The sequence below is a fragment of the Mastomys coucha genome, unplaced genomic scaffold, assembly GCF_008632895.1.
Source record: "Mastomys coucha isolate ucsf_1 unplaced genomic scaffold, UCSF_Mcou_1 pScaffold22, whole genome shotgun sequence".
NCBI lineage: Eukaryota > Metazoa > Chordata > Mammalia > Rodentia > Muridae > Mastomys > Mastomys coucha.
This window is the reverse complement of record NW_022196905.1, coordinates 57,029,126-57,035,076: the sequence shown is the minus strand read 5'-3', so window position 1 is coordinate 57,035,076 and position 5,951 is coordinate 57,029,126. Positions and strand designations below refer to the sequence as shown.

The 5,951-nt window shown below is 45.2% G+C and overlaps 1 protein-coding gene across 4 annotated transcripts in view; it reads left to right on the top strand.

Moving 5' to 3' along the window:
- Positions 1-5,913, top strand: part of Rell1 (RELT like 1) — a 98,193-nt gene extending 92,280 nt beyond the window's left edge. For 3 of the 4 annotated variants that reach the window (XM_031342377.1, XM_031342375.1, XM_031342378.1), the window contains one exon: positions 3,879-5,913. The gene's annotated coding sequence lies outside the window, so the exon portion shown is untranslated. The remainder of the gene's footprint in view (positions 1-3,878) is intronic. The other variant, XM_031342376.1, reaches the window with a different exon arrangement.
- Positions 5,914-5,951: the final 38 nt, after the last annotated feature.

Sequence of the window (5,951 nt, the reverse complement as noted above, 5' to 3'; positions counted from 1 at the left end):
GAGAGAGAGGAAGTGAGGGGTTGGGAATGGCATAGACTTTTGAAACCTCAAAGCTCCCCCCACACACACACACACTGAGACCACACCTCCTGATCCTTCCCAAACAGTTCCACCAACTAACCGATAATGCAAACACACGAGGCTATGGGCACCATTCTCATTCAAATCATCACAGACAGCCTCTTTTGGTCCCCCATGGAATCATCTGATATTATTAGCTTTTAAAACTCTGCCTGGACCAAGTGAGCTCTGCTTGGTGGGACTGAACTCAGTCTTGCCCCGGGGAGACCAAGGTCATAAACCTTCATAGACTGAACAGATCAGCAGTTGTAACACGGTTCAACCCAGACATAGTTTTCTATTTCAAGAGTCGATTGGGCCCTTGCTTGGTGCCAGGTACTGTGTTAGGCTGGGCAGCAGTGTAAGACTGCATACACTTTAGCCCTGACAGCCCTTTGATAAAACATAGAAAACAGGGCCCATAATATCTCATCTTCCTGCTGGAGGCTGTTGACTGCTGGGTACCATGATAAACACTGAGTGTCAGTCAGTTTAGGGCAAACCTCATTACCCTGCTGGGGATGCCAGACAGCCACCTTCAGCAACTATGACTGAGGATCTAGGTTTGACTCTAGGCCTCTGATCTTATCCTCTTGTTGGCTCACCCTGGGTCTTTAGAGCCTACCCCTGGAGGCCAGTGGAATCTACTGTATGATTCTTTTAAGTGACAAATTCCGGATTGGAAAGGTATTTTTTCTTTCCTTTCCTTTCCTTTCCTTTCCTTTCCTTTCCTTTCCTTTCCTCTTCTCTTCTCTTATCTTCTTTTTTCTTTTCCTTTCTTTTCTTTTCTTTCTTTCCTGCCACGGACTGGGATCTCTTACGAGGTCCCTTGTTCCGCAGGACGAGGGGTTCTGGCCAAGTGTGCACGGGATTCGGCTTTTTGACAAACAGACTATACACGAGTGGTGTAAAGTCTGAGTGTATTTCTTTAAAAATTGACATGAGGCTTTTACAATCGTTGCAAAAGAGAAATGAAAAATCTGGCAGCTCAGTAGTCAAGGTACATCTGAGACCACCTAAAACTCCCTGGATCTAAAACATCAGCCATCTCCTCTGGACTGGCGCAACACACCGGGCTCCGAGCATGTTCGGGCTGCATGGCCTTGGCACGAGTTCCAGGGGGCTGCGGGTGCACCAGCCAGGAGAATAGAGGCTTGAATCTCGAGTCCTCAATGCTGAATCTTCAATGTTGAATGCTCGAATCTCGAATGCTCAATCTCTTGAATCTCGACTGGTGCTGCACCCCGCCCCCCCCCCCCCCCCCCCCCCCCCCCCCCCCCCCCCCCCCCCCCCCGGGCCCAAGCGCTCTGGGCCTGGGGGGCTACGGACTGCATGAATCTGAGTCCTAGTCCACCTAAGTTCTGGTTCTAATCCTAGTGCGAGCAAGTCCGAATGCTGAATGCAGACTGCTGAATCTAGAATGCTGAATGCTCTCACACACACACACACACTCTCAAATTAAGGTCCCGCCCATCCTAGGTAAAACACCCACTATGCTAATCTTTTGGGGAAGTGAGAATGAGGATTTTACTAGACCTTGTCCTGGGATAAGTCTCTCATTCTGTGAGCTTCAGTGCCCTACCCACAATGCTGGAGGCAATTAGTTAGAATGGCTTAACATTCCAAGCCGGGGTGTTGGAATATTGGTGAAGGTCAGAGAGCAATGTCCGAATTTTCTTTTTCTAGCTGTTAAGAAATGATTATCTTTGTGGGCCCCTAGCACACAAGTATGAGGACATATCTGGGCTACCTCTGAGTTTGGGGTGCCAGGCGACAATGCAGAGGCAGGAGACTGACTTTCCTTGAAGTTTACGCCTCAAATACCGCCGTCAGGCAAACTGTGCGTGGCACTTTCCTTCTTTGTTTGTTTGTTCTGAGACAAGGTTTCTGTGGCCCCAGTTGACTGTGAATTTGTGGCAATTCTCCTGCCTCAGCTTCTTGACTCCTGGAATTATAAGCATGGGATACCATGCCCTCTCACTCTGATGAAATGTTGCATTCCAGGCCTGACCTCATTGTCCTGGACTTGGTGACTTTCCAGATACAAAATGTCACTTAAAGATAGTAGCCATAAAACAGCCCCAAACATTTCTAGGTAATGTCCTAAAACTCTTAACATAGTTTTTAACTCTTTTTTTGGGGGGTGTGTGTGCATTTTTACATTTCTCTACCAGGCCTCCTTGTAGCCTTTCCTGTGCTAGAATGTTAACTGTTGACTGAGCCCTTCCTGAAAACTACCTCGGACTGGACACTGGCCTTCCCCACATACAAACCCATGTGTCAGCTCCACAGACACCACTTGTTTCATTAGAACTAAAAGCCCTGACTTGTTCCTAGCACTTGGGAGGCAGAGGCAGGCAGATTTCTGAGTTCGAGGCCAGCCTGGTCTACAGAGTGAATTCCAGGATAGCCAGGGCTATACAGAGAAACCCTGTCTCGAAAAACCAAAAAAAAAAAAAGCTTGACTCGTGCCATTTGGTCCTTGATCCAACTCGTCCTCTTTGGAAAATCAGTCTCTTCCCTCTCCATCAAAAGTAACTGGGAATGTCAAGAAATCTGAGATGATAACCTTAGAGCCTGGAGAGACTGCTCAGCGGTGAAGAACACTGGCTGCTCTCGGAGAGGACCTGGGTTCAATTCTCAGTGTGGCTCTTGTCCATTCTTAACTTCAGTTCCCACGTATCTAATGGCCTCTCTGGATTCCATGTAGACCAGCTATGCATTGTGTACAAAAACATCTTTAGGCAAACACTCAGGCGTATACAATAAAAATGTTTAAAATAGTGGATAATCTTAGAGTGTATATCTTTAAGGGTAATTTTTTTTCCTTCCCTCCCTTTCTCCTTCCTCCTTCCCTCCCTGTCAGCAACCTTCCCCCCCCCCCCTTTTTTTTTAAACCTTTTCTTGTGTCTCATTAAGCTTCCCTGTTTGGTCTTGAACTCACTGCACAGCCCACACTGGCCCTTGTAATCCCCTTCATTATCCTGCAGCTAGGATTATAATCAGTCTGTGTCCCAGACCTGGCTTGTAAATAGTAAGAAGTTCTAAAACTTAAGACGTGGCAGCTAACGTTTGTCTGTCTTCCATATTTCTGCAAGCTGGCCTCTTCCCTCTTATGTTCAGAGTTTATAGGCAAACATGCGTGGCAGATGGGACTGCTTTGCTCCTGAGCTTAGGATTCTTGCACGGCGTGCCTGTAAAGATACAACGGCATCTTTAGAATTTTAGGAGCATAAAAGGGTATAAAGCTGTGAATGACAGGAGATATTTGGGACGTAGAAAGCTGTTTTATAAGTAGGACTGAGGCCATCACCTTCCGCGCGTGGCATGACAGCACAGAAGCCTGGGGGTTAAGAGCCTCTTTCCCTGGAGAAGCGAACCAGGGATCCCAGGCAGAGTGAGTGTCTGCTGCCGTGCAGCTTCTGTGAAGAGCTGCGACCCCTTAATACAGTTCCTATGCTGAGGGACCCCCCCCAACCATAAAATGATTTTGTTGCTTCTTCATAACTGTAATTTTGATACTATTATGAATCATTATGTAAATATCTGTTTTCCAAAGATCTTTCTGGGGTTGCGACCCAAAGGTTGACAACCACTGCTCTAGTGTTTCTTGGTGACAGGGAGGGCCTTTGCTTCAGGGGTCCTTAAATGTTCTTAGACTAAATTCTAGAAGGAAGATGTAACGGGGCAGGGATGAGCGGGTGGGGTCAGCTGGGGCAAGGGGGGATCACAGCTTTCCTGTGCAGGCAGATCAGCACGGGGTGTGTTTGTTTCCCTTTGTTACAGCTTTACTCTTTTATGTTATTTTTCTCTTGCAGCAGCTGCTTTCTTGAAGAGTTCTAAGAGACTCCGAACTTGCGAGATATGAAGTCGCCTAGGGAATATTTTTATATATTTTGTATACAGTTTCTATCATGAAGTCTATGGGCATGCAGATCAAACCCAAAAGGGAATATTTTTGCTATGCTGGACACAGAATTCAGTCTGCTTTGAAAGAAGTTTGGGGCTTAAAAGGTGTGATGAAGATTTTAGTTCCCGTTTCTGAGAGGGAAAGAGCTCGTGCTCTTACACTTGTGGACCCTCCCTGGCCATCACAGTCCCGGGTGCACATTCCTGGCTGTTCCGTACACAAGCGGCTCCTCCCTTGGAATCATGGCGTCAGGAACCGTTCCAGCCGTTTACAGCCTGAGCTTGTGTTGGCGTGCCCACATCTGTTACGGAACCCCAGATTCCATTTTGACATTGTTTCTAAGCTCTTCATACACACAGTGGGGCTGTTACAGAAGACTCTTGCCTTGGAAACATCTAGTGCTCCGAAGCTGATCCCCCCAGGATGTCTTGGGATTGGATGGAACCACAGGCGCCCTGCTCTTCAGATTCCTGGACCAAGCACTGACTCCTGCTCCCATCAGCCCGGCCCTGTCATTCTCTGGTCACTTAGATGACACAGAGACTATGACTATTTTTATTTAACTTAATCTACACAGTTGTCTTTTAGTTTAATTGAGTAACAGGGAAAATGGTTTAGAGGCGACCAAAGGCCAAAACAAAACACTCTTCTCTTATGCAAACAAGCCCTTGCCAGACCTCTGCTGTTTTACTCAGGATCCTGCTGTAACTGATGTAATGGTTTCCTAGGAAGATCCGCAAGTTCAAGGCTCCCTGTGCTAGAGTGTTCAGGGGACAGACTGGGTGACTGAGCCAGACTCTGTCTCCCAACAAAAAAGTGAAAAGAGGGCTGAGCTATCGCTTAGTGGCAGAACACTTTCAGGCATGCTCCACCAGTGTTAGAGGCTTCTTGCCTTGTGGAATTCTCTCTTGGCCTTGCTTTATAAAACGCCTGAAAGTGCATAGGTCTAGAGGTAGGGGTGAGGCAAGCTTTATGACCTACTCCATTGGTGTGATGATGCATTAAGTACTGGGTGTGGTTTTTATTTTTTGTTGTTCTTTGTTTTGTTTTGTTTTTTAATTTGGCTGTACAAAAATAAAGTAGGGGAAAAAACTATTTTAAAAATATACCCCAGGGCATTTTCTGTTAAAAAAAAAAAAGATTCTGTTTCTGGACACAAAGTAACTTTTTCTTTCCAAACACTATGTGAGTAGTAGATGCAGTTTGATGTGAACCCACACTGGCAGCTAGTGATTGGTAGGTGTGTTGTGTCTGCAAAGCAGAGAGGCCAGTGTGGATTCCAGGTTCACTGTGGTTCAGGACATAGAGTGTGTGCTCATGGAAGTAATGTTTGTGCAGCTAAGCCAATATTTTTACTTAAACAAACAAGCAAAAAACCCTATACATTTTGTGAAAAAAAAAGTGATATCCTTTAAATGGTGATGGGCTATATGTAAGATATCCTTCAGCTTTAATTATTTTTTAATTTTATTCAATGTAGAACACTTTCTATAGCAATAAAACAAAAACAAAAAAAATAAGCAAAGATATTTAAGATTGTATTTATATACCAAGAGTACATTTTAAACATTTTCTAATACTTGAGCAGATGGGTGACTGGCTTCCAGAGATGCCAAAAATGGAACATTCAATACGTTCAACACATAAGCTTTGTCCTGGTTTGTACAGTCTGGTGAGAATCCTGAGTGTTCCCAGCACAGTTGATGTTTAGGGTCCCTCCTTGCTCAGAAGTACTGAGGATTCTAGACAAGTTCGCTGTCCACAACACTAATGATGGATCACTTCTTGGTGGTACGAGTGAGTTGGTTGCCACCTTGATGTAAAAATTTTGTAAAGGGAAATTTTCAGTTTCCAGTGTCAAATGTATTTTTAACTGTCTGGTTTATACTTTTTATGAATTTTGTACTACCAAAGCAGAGTTGAAAATAAAAGCATTAAACCAGTGTGCTTGAATGAGCTACATCTTACAGGGCCAGCGTCT